Consider the following 16975-nt stretch of genomic DNA (forward strand, 5'->3'; position numbering starts at 1 on the left):
GTCCAGAAGACTGTAATGCCTATGAGGGAGTATAAGGGAAGACAGATAGAAAGGGACCCCTGAATGTAGGACTTTGTGAGTCAGTGTCAAGATTACTTACACTGTCAGGGAGACAGCTAAAGGCAGGAACAAAATTGGATTGGATTGGATTTATTACTTATAACCTGCCCTTATCCAGGGCAGCGAACAAAAATACATTTAAAAAAATCATACAAAAACAATTACAAAACAAATTCTTCATAATGCACAATCAAAAATGAAAACAGAAAACAATGTCCAGGTGCCCTAGATGACAAGGAAGTAGCACCAGCAGGCACATAATACGCTAAGCTTTACATGTTGGTACACGTCGCTCATTTTTAAGTTCACTTGGCGCTGTGAGGGCCCGGGCGGGTGGAGGAGGGAGCAGGGGCGGTGACAACCTCAGGGGGGCGGTGGGGGCGGGGCCTCGGGGGTGCGGAGGAGGCCGGGGCTGCGGGAAGCTGTTATTTCAATGCAGGGGGGAGGGGGGGGAGCGGCAGCGATCTCAGGGGGGGGGGGCGAAGGACGTCTATAAAGGACGTCCATAGGCACAGCTCATCTTTTTTTTAATATATATAGTGAAGCCCCGACGACAGGTACAGACCTCTAGTTAGATTTTCCAGCATTAAGGCAATCGGAAAAGGTTAGTGCATCTCATTACAATAGGGTTTCTACACAATTTGCTCATCTGCATTCAGTTTTCATTAGCTGCTAGCGTCCGGAAAAAGGCTCGGAGAAGCCTTTAGTGCATGCCAGGGTTTACTACTTCCTCTTTAATGGCTCGTTAAAGGCTCATTGTTTAATGCATCTGGCCCTAAGGAAAGGGCTTTAACAAGTCTTTAGTGCATCTTGGCTGAGCTAAACATGTATACTCTGGAGGAAAGGAGAAACAGGGGTGATATGATACAGACGTTCAAATATTTGAAAGGTATAAATCCGCAAACGAACCTTTTCAGGAGATGCGAAGGCAGTAGAACGAGAGGACATGAAATGAGACTGAAGGGGGGCGGACTCAAGAAAAATGTCAGGAAGTATTTTTTCACGGAGAGAGTAGTGGATGCTTGGAATGCCCTCCCGCGGGAGGTGGTGGAAAAGAAAACGGTAACGGAATTCAAACATGTGGGATAAACATAAAGGAATCCTGTTCAGAAGGAATGGATCCTCAGGAGCTTAGTCGAGATTGGGTGGCAGAGCCGGTGGTGGGAGGCGGGGATAGTGCTGCTGGGCAGACTTATACGGTCTGTGCCCTGAAGAGCACAGGTACAAATCAAAGTAGGGTATACACAAAATCGGTTTTCGATTATACCGATTTGGGCACCCACGGGAGAAAGGCGCCCATCTCCCGATTTGGGTCAAAATATGGGCATCTTTCTCTTTCGAAAATAAGCTGGATACTGTTCTTTTCTTAACTGAATATTTAGGCACATTTAAGCTTCCTATCCTACCAAAAGCTTACTGCTTCTAAGGTAACAGATATATATAAACTTCACTTTCAAAATCTCTTAGCCTATACTTGGAGAACATATGAGATTTTAGAGGCTGATTGAGTTTCAGATTCAGCACCAAAAGTGACCCAAAATCCAGGTTAAGGTTTCTGCATTTTCATGTAAATGTAAAACTATAATCAGTCAACTCTAAGGGCTTGTATACTAAGCTGCACTAAGGGCGTGCTACCGTTTTTAGCGCATACTAAACATTAGCACGTGCTAAACGCTAAAGATATCCATAGGAATTTAAGTGTGTCTCTAGTGTGTAGCACGCACTATAAATGCTAGCACGTCGTAGTAAACAGGGCCCTAAGTTTTGAAACCAACGCCTTCTCTTGAGTATAGCTTCTTTTTTTTTTTCAACTTCAGATATAGATAACATGTATAATCTAATCAGTTAAAACATGGATACAAGCACTATTGCAATTTGGAATATAAAATCTAGAAATAGAAACAAAAACAAAGTTAGTTTCCTAGAAAAAAAGATTAAACTGAAGCCTAGGATTATACATTAAACAATACTGAAAGCATAATAAATTGGTTCAAATTAGTTCTATAGATCAATGACTAACACCAAAATTATTCAGGCACAAAGCCTATTCACCTATCACAAGGCCAAGATCAAAGAACTTCTTTCTTCCCCCTTCAAAGGTCTGTGGCTTTGCTTCAAAGGCTTTGCTGTAATCCAAATAGCTCACATCTAGCATATGCACTCAATCCAGTTCTCTGGTCATCCAGTCAAATCAGATTCATTTGACATGATTTTCCTTTGGTAAAACCATGTTGCCTGGGATCTAGTAAGCCATTGGATTCTAGGAATTTTACTGTTCTTTTTGTTCAGCAGTACCTCCATTACTGGCCTTTAGTTTCCAACTTCTCTGTCACCATTTTTGTGGAGAGGGACCACATCAATTCTTTTCCAATTCTGTGGAACCTTCCCTGTCTCCAAGGATCTATTATACAAATCTTTAAGATGATCTACCAGAACATCTTTGAGCTCCTTCAGTATCTTTGGGTGTTTCTCATTTGACCCCATGGCTTTGTCCACTTTCAGTTTCCAGTTGTTCATAAACACTTATTTTCTTCTGTGAACGATGTGATATCTACTCCACACTAACATCTAGTCCTGTATTTCCCATATTTTTATCCAGCATGATTCCACATGACCAAAACAATATAGAGGATTGTGAAAAATTGCAAGAAGACCTTACGAGACTGGGAGACTGGGTATCCAAATGGCAGATGACACTTTAAGCGATCAAGTGCAAAGTGATGCATGTGGGAAAGAGGAACCAAACTATAGCTACTTGATGCAAGGTTCCACATTAGGATCACCGACCAGGAAAAGGATCTAGGTATCATCATTGATAATACTTTAAAATCCTCGGCTCAGTGCAGTATCAGCTAAGAAAGCAAATAGGATGTCAGGTATTATTAGGAAACGAATGGAAAGCAAAAATGAGAATGTTATAATGCTTTTGTATTGCTGCATAGTGTGACCACATCTCGAATACTATGTGCAATTCTGGTCACCGCATCTCTAAAAATATATAGTGGAATTAGAAAAGATACGGATTAGGGTGACAATAATGATAAAGAGGATGGGACAACTTCCCTATGAGGAAAGGCTAAAATGGCTAAGGCTCTTCAATTTGGAGAAGAGACGGCTAAGGAGGGAGATATGACAGAGGTCTATAAAATAATGAGTGGAATGGGTGGGTGTGAATCACTTGTTTACTCTTTCCGAAAATACTATGACTGGGGGATTGCTATTAAATAGTAAATTTCAAACAAATTTTAGAAAATATTTCTTCATTCAAAGTGTAATCAAACTCTGCAATTCATTTCCAGGGAATGTGATAAAAGGAGTTATTAGCAGGGTTTAAATAAGGTTTGGATAACTTCCTAAAAGAAAAGTCCATAAGCCATTATTAAGATGGACTTGGGGAAAATGCACTGCTTATTTCTAGGATAAGCAGCATAAAATCTATTTTACTGTTTTGGGATGTTGCCAGGTACTTGTGGCTTGGATTGGCCACTGTTGGAAACAGGATACTGGGCTTGATGGACCTTCGAACTGTCTCAGTATGGCAACACTTAGTGTTCTATATTCTTAAGGCTTCCATTTGCTGTTTCTCCCCCTCACCTCCTCCCTCACCATACCCAATGCAGGGAATCAGTTAAGTAGCAGCAGGAGTTGGCACAGTGCTTATGAACTGATGTGTGCTCACAGGCCTCAGCCCTTTACAGAGCTTTCTGGTCCAATGGGAAGCCCATACATAAATACATGGCGTCTCTCATACTCCATGTTGACTGCCACAGTTCTGTTTATGACCCCCATCTACTGATTTTGCAACTGCGTTTGGGGTTATAACATGATTTAGGAATGGCTGCTCTAGTCATTGAGAAACTCTTTCCCTTCTGAATAAAACAAAATGCATGTCTTCAGCAGCATAAAGGGGAGCCCTTTTTTGTGTGTGGACAGTAGACTAATAACCTAACGTCACATATATGTCTCAGGCACCACCACCATCCTTTTCAGTCCTGTCTGTTACTCCCCTTCTTCCATATCTTATGCTATCCAGTAATATGTCCATATCCCTCTCCCTTTTCTCTATTTGAAATTAATTGTAACTTAGGCCTCTTGTTGTGCTCTCCCACTTTCCCTTTATCATAACTGCTTAGATATTGGGTTTTTTAAATAATTATTTATCATTTTAAACATTTTACAAGATATTCCACTTGAGTAGGAAAAACAGATTAATCAGTTTACCAAAATATAGTTTAACAAAGAAATCAAAATCTTTTCCATCTTGTCTTAGACCACAAAAAAAAAAAACAGGGGGATAGAGCCAATAAACACTCAGGAGAAGAGGATTAAGAAAACAATAAGGAAAGGCTTTACGGATATCCACTGTTTATCTAGATTTCTTATCCCTGGAATTAATACTGGTTGACTCCAAAACAATTTTCATGATATTTTTTTCTGATCTATAAATAGTTTTAAGTGATCCGGTAAGAAGAAAACATATTTTACATCCATATATTTTATAATGCATTTACACGGATAATTTAGGTTAAAGATAGCACCTAATGCCAAGACAGCTGGTCGTAAAGATAAGAAATCTTTCCTTCTTGTTTGTGTCTGTTTGGTGACATCTGGGAAAACCCAGATTTTTCCTCCATAGGATTCTGTAGGTTTCTTAGAGCCAGTTTTCTCACCAGCTCCAAGTCCTGTTGAAATACAAATGACACCAACAATGTCTGTCTATCAGTTATAGAAATCAAGGAGGTTTCCAAAAGTTCTGAGACATTTAAGTCACTTTGTGGGATCTGCAAATCTTCATTAATTTTTTTTGATGGTAGATAATACATTTTATTCAAAGGTGGTATTTTATCTGAAGCAAATTTTAAATTTTCCACTAAATACCTTTTAAATATATCCGTTGGAGAATACACTGGTGTCTTAGGAAAATTTAACAATTGAAGGTTTAATCTTCGATTGTAATTTTCAAAGTACTCAAGTCTGTTATGTATTAGTGTATTGTCCTGTATCAGTTTTACAGTTGTTTCTTTCATTTTAGTGGTATCAATATTCAAAAGGTTTATTCTCTCGTTAACCTCGCTTTTCATTGTGGTAAATGCACTATTTAAATTTTGCACATTTTCAGAAAGAATATCAATCTTGCCTGTTGAGGTCCTCACCGCATTATCCAAACGCTGGAGCACCTCCCATATCGTCTCCAGCGTCTCCTTCGAACTTAAGGCCGTAGATATTGTTGGCCTTTCCTGAGGAGCAACAACGCCCTCTGGCTCCGATGTCAGGGAAGCCCCGGTTGGAAACCCAACTTTCTGGCCCAGCGGTGGAGCGCCTTCTCTGATTTCCGGGGTTAACGATCCACCCCTCAAGTCGAGTATCGCCGGTTGCAAAGGCGGGCAGAGAGTTGGAGGAGACAACGACGTGTCTATTTCCTGGATCACGGCGTCTCCTATCGCGTTACATCAGCGGGAACTCCAAACCTTTGGTCAGTGGATTGACGCATCAGGAACTTCTCAATCGTCTGCTGGTCGGGCGTTGACGTTAGCGACTGCTGGGCCATCGACCTAACAGTCCCTTTCCTCTTTGTATGAGGCATGTTGGTAAAGTAGGTAAAAAAATCTTAACAAGAAAAGCAAGAAAAAGATCAATCCCCAGCAGCGTTAAGCTAGTCACAGGCGCGAACAGATGGTACAGCCGCCATCTTGCTCCGCCCCCCTTCCATCTAGATATTGTTTATGATTGGCAATATATCACATAATACTGAACAGTGATAATTCACTTGAGATTTAATCCCACACTGAGGACAGTGAGCAGTGTTGAAAGTCACGTGTAATGCACATCACCTTCCTCTTGGAGAGCTCATTTATGAAGCTCTGTGTTGGTTCTTTGCCAGCACCCTGGTGCTCAGAGCTCTTACTGATGTGATTCTAATCTTTTGATGCTCTGTAACTGGGATTATCTAGCACTAATAAATTTTCTCTGTAGGTGACTAAAACAGGAGGCCTGCCTGCGAATATTTTGGACGTTTGGGAATTTCTGGGCAAACCTGAACACTGCCGTTACACATGGGACACCAAGATGAACGGTAACCTGAGAGCGCCATACACCTGCAGGCTACGATTTGATCGTGTATTGTACCGTGCTGCTGCGACTGCGGGCCAGATGATACTACGTGCTCTGGACATCATTGGGCTAGAAAAGCTAGACTGCGGTAGATTTCCTAGTGATCTCTGGGGTTTGCTGTGCAGCTTTGATGTCATATTGTAGCATAAGAGAACACGTGGTTTTATTTTGTGAGCGAATTTATAAACTGGAATGGTTTTTAGTAAGCAATGCAGGAATTTTGGAGCTAAAGCCTGCTGCATTTGGCAGTTCACAGCTTTTAAGGGAATAGCTTTTTACTAGGCTTCCATTTTTATTAGATGTTCGAATCCAATTGAATATTGCTTTATCTCCAACATAAGGGATGTAGATCTTTTTATACAAATAAGATGCTGTCAAATTATATATGTGCCTAATTAGCTAATTGTGCCCCCCACCAAAAAAAAGTTTGTGTTTTTTAATCTAAAAGAAATATAAATAATATAGATATTGTGGTACTAATTTGTCTGACAAGGCTATGGTTTGGAATAAATTGCCTACTTCAAGGTAAGTTAAAAAGCATTTCCCTCTAATGTGTATTAAGTTGCCATATTTATAGCAATATATACATAATCCAATGGCATCCAAGTGTCCCTGCTCTCCAGAAATTCTTTGCAGTTATAAAAATCTTTTAGGATGAGTTGAAGAGTAAAAAATAACATCCATTTAATAATAATAAACTCTCAAATGTCCTACAGTTCTTTAAAAATACACAATTTTTTTTAAATTGTACCCCATGCTTTCCCACTCATGGTAGGCTCAATGTGGCTTACATACACAGGTACTTATTTGTACCTGGGGCAATGGGGGGTTAAGTGACTTGCCCACAGTTACAAGGAGCTGTGCCTGAAGTGGGAATTGAACTCAGTTCCTCAGGACCAGAGTCTACCACCGTAACCACTAGGCCACTCCTCCACAAATCCCTTGAAAGATGTAAAAACAAATGTCAATAGAATCAATCTAGAGATCCTAAATAGGCTTCACACATTGGGGAATTAATTCAAACATTTCCAAATGAAGTGATTTTTGTAAACGTCTGTATATTGCAATAAAAAGATACTTTACAAGGCAGTTGGTTCCAAGATAAAACTATTGTCATTTGATTGCTCTGCGAAGGTAGGTTTCAAATCACCATGCCAGTTTAATCATTTCAGATAAACAACAGTAGTTTCCCTCTAATTGGCAACAATCATTGTATAGGTCAAAGTAAAATGCAAAAAGTCATTGCACCTGTGTTCTTAACACTTTAACTGCAGGATTCTGGTTCAGTGAATGAAATTGCAACTCTTATCCAAGTCAAGCACTTAGTATACCTTCATTTGTTTTACTGATACTACATATATCTTGTTTCCAGTTTGAAAAACTGATAAAATTAAAATCAGAGATGTTAAATTTTTGCTTTTTGTAGTCAGTGTGACAAATGGAGTTGCTCTTGTTTTTATTTGTTTCTACAACATATTATTGATATATTTGTATATCAGATTAAAAAATGTGCAAGGGTCTGGGACCAAAGAAATACATGCAGTTAACCGGAGCGTGCACTTAACCGTTGTGACCCAAAGAAGCTTGACATCTGATAAACATATGTACAGTACTGTTTATTATACGTACAGTATACAGTCTCCGTTAACTGACGTTATATAGTCTCCATTAACTGACGTTAGGCTTACTTGAAGTAATCAGTCATAGTCCTCTGTACACTATTGTGTCTGTGAGTTCCATAGACTACGTCTGCCAGACGGTAAAAACTGTCATAGCACTGACATCCAGTGGCCTCCAAATAGGCCCGCACAGTGTTGAGACTCTCCAGCGCTCTTGCAAAAGTGACAGGAGGTTGTTGAATTTCGTCAGCATGTGCCTCGCTGCTCATTTCATCATCTGTTTCATCATCAGCCATTGCCTGCGTGTAGGCGCATATCTGGACATCAGTGCTATCGTCAGCTGTTTGTAGATCGTAATCAACAGCTACGTAGTGATGAAACTCCTCTTCAGTAACACCGGCTAGGATGTCAATAGCCTGTTCATCTGACGCGTTTGCAACAGCTGCATCTGTTTCATCCCTCTCCACATCCCTAACAAAGCGTGCCCGCTTGTAGCAGTTCACAATGGTTGCCTGTGTAACATGATTCCAGGCTTCTTTCTGCATATGTAGGGAATCCAACAGTGATAGATTACGAGCTGGTTCAACAGCACGTTTATCCTTGCCAGTCTGGTCATCCATAACGCTCATCAGACGGCGTAGCACAAGAGCCCGATAATGTTGTTTGAAATTGGCTATCATGCTCTGATCCATAGGTTGGATCAGAGAGGTAGTGTTTGGTGGCAGGAAGACTACTACTACTACTACTATTAGCATTTCTATAGCGCTACAAGGCATATGCAGCGCACCTTGATGTTAGACAGCCTGACATCATCCCTGTGTGCAGCACAAATATCACAAAGCAACAAAATCTGACGCTTTTGTGCCCGCATTCTAGTGTCTAACTTCTTTAGCTGCTGCTTCCAAATTTCCCCAGTCATCCATGAACTTGCATTAGCCTCATATGACACAGGAAGTCGCTTAACATTCTTGAAGCAATGGGGCTGTTTGCTCTTTCCAATGACGAGTGGTTCCAACATCTCACTCCCATCTATATTGCAGCAAAGGAGGATCATCAGTTGGTCCTTCGACGTTTTACTTCCTGTAGTTTCGGCTTGTTTGAATGCAAGTGTTCCATCAGGAATTGCTCGCCAGTAGAGACCGTTTTCTTCAGCATTGAAAATGTCATGAGGTGCAAACTCGTTCAAGATGGTAGGAAGAACTGAAACAACCCAATTTTCAGCACCAAAGTAATCAGTGTCTTGTTTTTCACCATGCTGTTTCTTGAATTTTATGTTGCTCCTCTCCATCCATCTTTCCAACCATCCAACAGTAGCTTTGAATTCAGTTAGTCCAAGACTTTCAGCTAGCTGGTTAGCTTTCTCCATAAGCAGTGGACCACTGACAGGAAACTGTCTGCTCCTGATTCGAGAAAACCACCGAAGAAGAGCATCTTCTACCTCCTCAGCTTTTCCCACCCGTTTTTCGTTTCGGTTGTGGATTTGCATTGTTTTGCCAGTCTTCCAGAAGCTGGTCTTTCTGCTTCAAGACACGTGAAATTTGACTGGGATTGACACCATATTCTTTAGCAATAGATGCTTGAATTTGTTTGTTTTCTAATTTTTTAAGAACTTCTATTCATTCAGCCAGTGTTAAAATCTTACAGTTGCACGATGACGATGACTCCAGTGTACACTCTATCAACATTCTTTCGCTTATTCTGCCTGTGGCAGTTAAAGGGGCAGTAAATTTGAAATCTTGTTGGTTGTCACGCACCAATCGGCTTCCATATTCCATGCGCGCGCTTATGTGGAGTCTTTCCTGCAGAGGAGCGGTCTTAAACCATGCATATACGCGAATCTTGCACTTATCAGTGGTGCACTAAACTGAAGTTTGTCCCCATAGAAATTGATGGTGCCAAAAACGGGACCGAAGTACGGCATTCAGTTAAACAGAGCATGCACTTATCCAACGTGCACTTAAATGGAGTGCACTGTATATTATATATGTGTATATATATATATATATATATATATATATACATATATATATATATATATATATATATATATATATATACATATATATAAATAAATTCTGTGAATTGTTTCTGGTTTTATATTGCTTGTGGTTTTTTTTTAATCTGAAGGTAGAAATAAACTATAAACCAGGTTACTTTCATTTTTCCAAATTAGTTTTTCCTTCCTCTCTGTCTCCCATCCTGTCCTTAATGTAATCTAACTCGCCTGTTTACAAAGCCGCGCAGTTGAAAGGGGTGTGCCAGCATCTCTGCGTGGCTTAGTAAACAAGGGGTAAGTATCCTGCCAAAGTTTCTCAAATGGGGGGGGGGGGGCATACCTTCAAACCTGTTTTCACACTGTTGCAGTTTTCTTCTGCTTTTAGGGGCCCTTTTACTAAACCACGTAGGTGCCTACACACACCCAATGCACATCAATTTGGAATTACCACCCAGCTACCGTGTGGCCTGGGAGGTAATTTCATTTTATACGTGTGTCCACTACACGTAACGGAAAATATTTTTTATTTTCTGGCGAACGGCGCTAACCGGGTGGTAAAAGGCATTCTACGCTGTAGATCATTACTGCCCGGTTAATGTGTGAGACCTTACTGCTAAGTCAATGGGTGGTGGTAAGGTCTCAGACTCAAAATGGACGCGTGGCAATTTTCATTTGGCTGCACGTCCATTTTCGGCCAAAATTTTTAAAAAGGCATTTTTTTTACAGGGGTGCTGAAAAATGGATCTGCGAGCGTCCAGAACACAAGCTTACACTGGCGCAGGCCATTTCTCAGCACACCTTAGTAAAAGGACCTCTTAGTTCTGTATAGTTTCTGTCCTACTGCCAGTTGAGATGTTTGCAGTCTGTGACAATGCTAACCTCAGATTCAAGAAGGGTACCTCTTCTGTATGAGTCTCTACTAATTCTGTTTACTCCAGAGACTGTTTAATTTAATGACAGTACAATATATGCAAAGATGCTAATTCATTAGGTATAAGATTAGTCTCTCTGCATGTGTATGGTTGCAGTATAACACAGTCTGTGCATTTTCCACTGTTAGCTGATTCCTTACTATTATTGATCTTTCAGTAAGTACATTTGCTGTGGGTGGTCACTAGCTGAGTAGCAGGGGGTAATTGTAACAGCAGCAGGGTAGAGTTACAAGGCCCAAAATGTTCAGCACCATATATATGCAAAAAAGAAGTTTATAAAATGCACTTAAAATGATTTACATGAAAGTCTTTTGGTTTCACACTTCCCTATGAGTTCATTTATCAGAAATAAATGCAAATCCACTGACACACAGAGAATCTGAAAGTTGATTGTGGATGGGCAAGCAAAAAACCATCGTGAATCAGGTTTTTTATTCATTATGAAATGCACATAACAGTGACCACAAGATGGATATATATAAAACTGATCACCTTTATTTTTCACATTTCTTTTGTTTGTAAAGAAAATTAAAATAAAAGTAAGAATACTTGAACACTGTACCTTTTTCCACCACCATCTCCCTGTTCTTCAGTCCATCTCTTTCCTCTACATTAAGCCTCTTCCCTTGCTTCTCCCATTAGCCTGTCCAGCCCTATGACAGACCTGGGTCCTGGCTTCCTGTGTCAGCTTGGAATAAATCTGAGATGAGGGTTGGAAATTCTGCTGTATGCTTTTAAAAATTTTGCTGCAGTTCTTACAAGACTGTATATGCAAACCTCTTTTTTGTTAAATTGTAAATGGTTTTGCTCAAATGTTCCTTTAAAATATTTTTTTTCCAATCTAGTGTGTATTAATCATTTTCTTTCTTTCTTGTTTGTCTCAATCTTTCTGTAGCACCACATGATTTTATGCAGTCCTAGGTTTGTGCTCATTTATATATATAAGAGAGCTGCTGTCCTGTTTATATTGTATAATTACATAAGGGATTGACCCCGATGCAGGAAGGCATTGTAGCTGAAATATGGCTGCTGTTGACTCATTTGTTCCTTTTGTGAATAAAGGATTACATTGCTTCTTGGTAGACATGGGGAAGCAACTGCTTGCCCTGGGATTTGTAGCATGTAACGTTGCGACATTTTGGGTTTCTGCCAGGTACTTGTGACCTGGATTTACTGCTGTTGGAAATGGGATACTGGGTATCACGTCTGTAAAGCGTTGTGAGTTCTTAGGCCAAGCAAAGCTTGGCAGCTGAACAAAACCTCACCTTACCTGCAGGCCACTGGTGAAACAGGCAATCGGAACCAGATCAGATCTCGGGGCCAGCAGCCAGCCAGAGCAGAAGTCAACTCTAGACCGAGTCTAAGAGCAGGCAGTGAAAGATAGCTGAAGTCAAATCCAGGCAAGTCTCTAGGCAGGCAGCAAGTAATATCGGTAGTCAGAATCCAGGCAAAGTCTTTAGGCAGGTAGCAAGTAATATCGGTAGTCAGAATCCAGGCAAAGTCTCTAGGCAGGCAGCAAGCAATATCAGTAGTCAAATCCAGGTAAAGTCTTTAGGCAGGCAGCAAGTAATATTGGTAGTCAGAATCCAGGCAAAGTCTTTAGGCAGGCAGCAAGCAATATCGGTAGTCAGAATCCAGGCAAAGTCTTTAGGCAGGCAGCAAGCAATATCGGTAGTCAGAATCCAGGCAAAGTCTTTAGGCGGGCAGCAAGCAATATCGGTAGTCAGAATCCAGGCAAAGTCTTTAGGCGGGCAGCAAGCAATATCAGTAGTCAAATCCAGGCAAATTCTTTAGGCAGGCAGCAAGTAATATCGGTAGTCAGAATCTAGGAAAAGTCTTTAGGCAGGCAGCAAGCAATATCAGTAGTCAAATCCAGGCAAAGTCTCTAGGCAGGCGGCAAGCAATATTAGTAGTCAAATCCAGGCAAAGTTTTTAGGCAGGCAGCAAGTAATATCGGTAGTCAGAATCCAGGCAAAGTCTTTAGGCAGGCAGCAAGTAGAAGCACACAAAAGACAGTCTCACTAACAAGAAGCCGAAACAAGGAACTGCCACAGGAACTCCCCAGAAATAGTCCGATCCTCAGAGACAGAATAAGATCAGCTGACAGAAAGATCATCGATAGGTCTCAGGTCCCGAGCAGGAGGAGTTACCCCAGAGAGGCAACCAATCCCCTCACAGCGGTAGGCGGGACCAACCCCGGCAGACCCGGAAGGCCATCCAGGGAATCCACACGCAGAACCCAAGCCCGCACACACTGCATGGCGATCAGCCCCAGAAACGGGCGTCGCCCCGGCACAAACCTCCTCCAGTAACTCCAAACATCCTCCTACCTCAGAGGAGCACCATAACCGACCACACACTGCCGGCCGTCTCCGCACCACCCGAGCATGATGAAAACCAGGTGAGGGGTGCGACACTGGGCTAGATGGACCATGGGTCTGACCCAATGTGGCTACTCTTATGTTCTTATGGCATTTTTTAATTCTTTATTTAATTATTAGGATTTATTTACTGCCTTTTTGAAGGAATTCACTCAAGGCGGTGTACAGTAAGAATAGATTAAACATGAACAGGAGGCAATTACAGCAGTAAAAATATTTGAACAACAATACAAAGTATGGCATGGTATACTACTTGCAATAACAACACTATGTACTAGAACATTATAATTGGTAGCGAAGGGTAAGGCAAAGTTGTAGCATATAGATGAGTAAGAAAGTAGGAAGAATTAGAAAGTAAGGTGATTGATTTGAAGAAAGTTGCACGTGAGGTCAGAGAGATGGTTAAATATTATCTCAGCTAGGGTAGGAGTGGATAAACATGTCCCGCTGCAGTATGTGCAGCCCGAGTCAATCCTTGTGTGTGTGAGTGAGACTAACAAAGTTAGTTACTTCTTCCATTAAAGGCTTGGTTGAAGAGCCAAGCTTTCACCTGCATCCTGAAGTACAGATAGTCTTGTGTTAAGCAGAGCCTTTCAGGCAATGCATTCCAGAGTGTGGGGGCTACTCTGGAGAAGGCTCGCTTGCGGGTATCACATCGTGTAATGTCTTTTGGCGAGGGTGTAGTAGTGAAAGTCCTTGGGAGGACCATAGTGTCCTTGGCGGTATGTGGAGGATCTTTGTATAGCTCTCTGCTGTTGGATCCCTTTTTGGGAGACCTATTCTCTGTGATCTATCCACACTTCTGGCATTCACAACACCTAGCTGGTTAACAGTTAATCGACCTGTTTTTCAGAAACATGCCCAAACCTTTTTAAATTTTAGCTGTACTATTAACTTTGACCACAGTGTCCTGGAACAAATGCCATAGCCTAATTCTTTATTAAAAAAAAAACCTCTTAACTTTGTTTTGAATCTGTTACCAATTAGTTTCCGTGTATCTTTTTCAGTCCTATAATTTGATGGAATATAATGGTTTCCTTTTTATTTTATTCATTTGGGACACAGTATTAAAAGTTTGCCTATGCTATAAAAGACCACAAAATGGCAGTATAGAAGCTAATTATATCTGTTCATCAGTCTAATACAATGTAGTTCACTGAAATCTCTAACCCCCTCCCCCTCCTCTTTTAAAATTGTTATAGTTGCATCATATTTGGTATATAGACAAAATATTTTATTTACCCTACCTCTATGGCTACAGTGGTTTAATGATAGGCAACTTGCTTTGAGAGATTTGCTAAATAGTGTATTTCCAAGGCCTGGGAATGGGGGCGGGCGGGAGGGTTCTCTGAAATGTACCTGACATCCAGGATTAACTGTGTTAACAAAACTATGTAAGCCACTTTGAGCCTGCAAATAGGTGGGAAAATGTGGGATACAAATGCAATAAATAAATAAATAAATACTTGTGAGTCTGGGATTTAAACTTATGTTGCCTTCCTTTTATAACATATGTACATGCTATATTGGGAAAGACCAAAGGTCCATCAAGCCCAGCATCCTGTTTCCAACAGTGGACAACAATCTAGGTCACAAATACCTGGCAAGATCCCAAAAAGTACAAAACATGTTATGCTGTTTATCCCAGAACTAGTGGATTTTGCCCAAGTCCATTTAACAATGGTCTATGGACTTTTCCTTTAGGAAGCTGTCCAAACCTTTTTTTTTAAAATTGTTTATTTATAACCATTTAAATGTTTACAAGCGATAAAACAACTTGCCAGAAACACAGAGAAGGTAATATATAGGAATTATTTCAATCAGGTAATTCTATTCTCTTCCTTAGACCACTAAATAGGGAGAGTGAAACAAGACAAGGAGATCAATTAAACAGTAAACAGAAAAGAAAAAAAACGTGGTATTAACCTGTTTTCCCCCCAGATATTACTCATCTAATTCATTATTCCACATTGATCATCTGGTTGGCTTCTTCAAGCCCAATACGGTATATAGTCAATTCATTTCATTGAAAACATACTTATTATCCAATATTAGTTAGAAATAATACATCTGATTACATTCTTTCTCTTTTAAAAAAACAGAAGTTATTTAACAATACATATACTTAAGTCTCTAATTCAGATCCCACTGATTAAAGTAATCCCAGTTTTCACAGGCTTCACTTCTTTTAAAGTAATAATTGAGGAAATATTTCTGAGGAAAACTTTAGGAGTCATACCCGGAACTCTGGGAAAAACAATAATCTCGATATTAATCATCTATAATAATATTCATTTTATTATTCAAAGTTTCTGGTCTATTATCATTTTCAGGATCATAACCACTTCTTGCTTGTGTAGAACTTTTGTTATATCAATTTTTCACTCTCAAAGGGTTCAGTTAAATTGTCCATGTAACTCTCTAATAAGATTATATCTGAAACAAAATTATTTATTGCCACCGTTAGGTCCCGAAGGGCCTTCCAGATTATATTCAATGTAACCTCTATCATATCTCCCCTCAGCTGCCTTTTCTCCAAGCTGAAGAGCCCTAGCCGCTTTAGCCTTTCCTCATAGGGAAGTCATCCCATCCCCTTTATCATTTTCATTGTCCTTCTGTGTACCTTTTCTAATTCCACTATATCTTTTTTGAGATGCGGCGACCAGAATTGAACACAATATTCAAAGTGCGGTCACACCATGGAGCGGTACAAAGGCATTATAACATCCTCACACCTGTTTTCCATTCCTTTCGTAACTATACCTAACATTCTATTTGCTTTCTTAGCCGCAGCAGCACACTGAGCAGAAGGTTTCAACGTATCATCAACGATGACACCTAGATCCCTTTCTTGGTCTGTGACTCCTAACGTGGAACCTTGCATAACATAGCTATAATTCGGGTTCCTCTTTCCCACATGCATCACTTTGCACTTGATCACATTAAACGTCATCTGCCATTTAGATGCCCAGTCTCCCAGAGGCAGATGCACTAAGCTTTAATGACCCTTTAACGACCCTCTAACGAAGAATCTTCAAACTGTGGTATGCATTAAAGGCCATTTTCCAACCACGGTAGCAGAAAACGAAAACAGAATGCAGATGAGCAAATTGTGTAGAAACCCCATAGAAATGAGATGCATCAAAGTTTTCCGACTACCCTAACGCAGGAAAAGTGCTGGAAAGCTAACTGTACCTGTCTTTAGGGCTATCTGACTGAAAACTGTAATGTAAAAAAACAAAAAAAAAGCGGGGGGGGGGGGGGGGGGGGGGGGGGGGGAAGGAAACGCGCGTCAGGGACGTCTTTTATTGACGCCTGAGGTCACTGCTGCTCCCCGCTCCCCCTACATCACTATAAAACTGAAAAATAAAAGTTCGGGAGGGGGCAAAGGCGCTCGTCAGGAGTGTCCTTTAATGACGTCCTTGCCCCCCCCCCGCCCTTGGCCACCGCTGCTGCTCCCCGCTTCCTCCGCCAGCATTAAATAAAAGAAAACAAAAATCAAAGCTTCGGCCCCCCTCCCTTCCTGTCTCTCAACTCTTTCTTTCCCCACACAGCTCCGCGCCCCCCCCCCCCCCGCACGGGCAAGAAGACCAGATCACTACAGTCTTCAGGACGTCTCTCTCCTTCGTCTTCCCTGACCTGGCCCTGCCCCCATCTGACGTTGGAGGGGGGGGCGTTGTCAACGATCTCAAGGGGGCCGGTGGGGGCGGGGGGCGGAGGATGGCGGGAGGCGGAGCTGTGTGGGGAAAGAAAGAGTTGAGAGACAGGAAGGGAGGGTTGCCGAAGCTTTGATTTTTGTTTTCTTTTATTTAATGCTGGCGGAGGAAGTGGGGAGCAGCAGTGGCGACCACGGGCCGGGGGGGGGGGGGGGGGACA

General features: G+C 41.2%; 1 protein-coding gene across 1 annotated transcript in view; it reads right to left on the reverse strand.

Moving 5' to 3' along the window:
- The window catches only part of LOC115475608 (acyl-coenzyme A thioesterase 13-like), a 76519-nt gene that overhangs the window by 30975 nt on the left and 28569 nt on the right, over positions 1-16975 (reverse strand). The gene's annotated exons all lie outside the window — the stretch shown is intronic.

The sequence above is a fragment of the Microcaecilia unicolor genome, chromosome 1, assembly GCF_901765095.1.
Source record: "Microcaecilia unicolor chromosome 1, aMicUni1.1, whole genome shotgun sequence".
In the NCBI taxonomy this organism is placed as follows: Eukaryota; Metazoa; Chordata; class Amphibia; order Gymnophiona; family Siphonopidae; genus Microcaecilia; species Microcaecilia unicolor.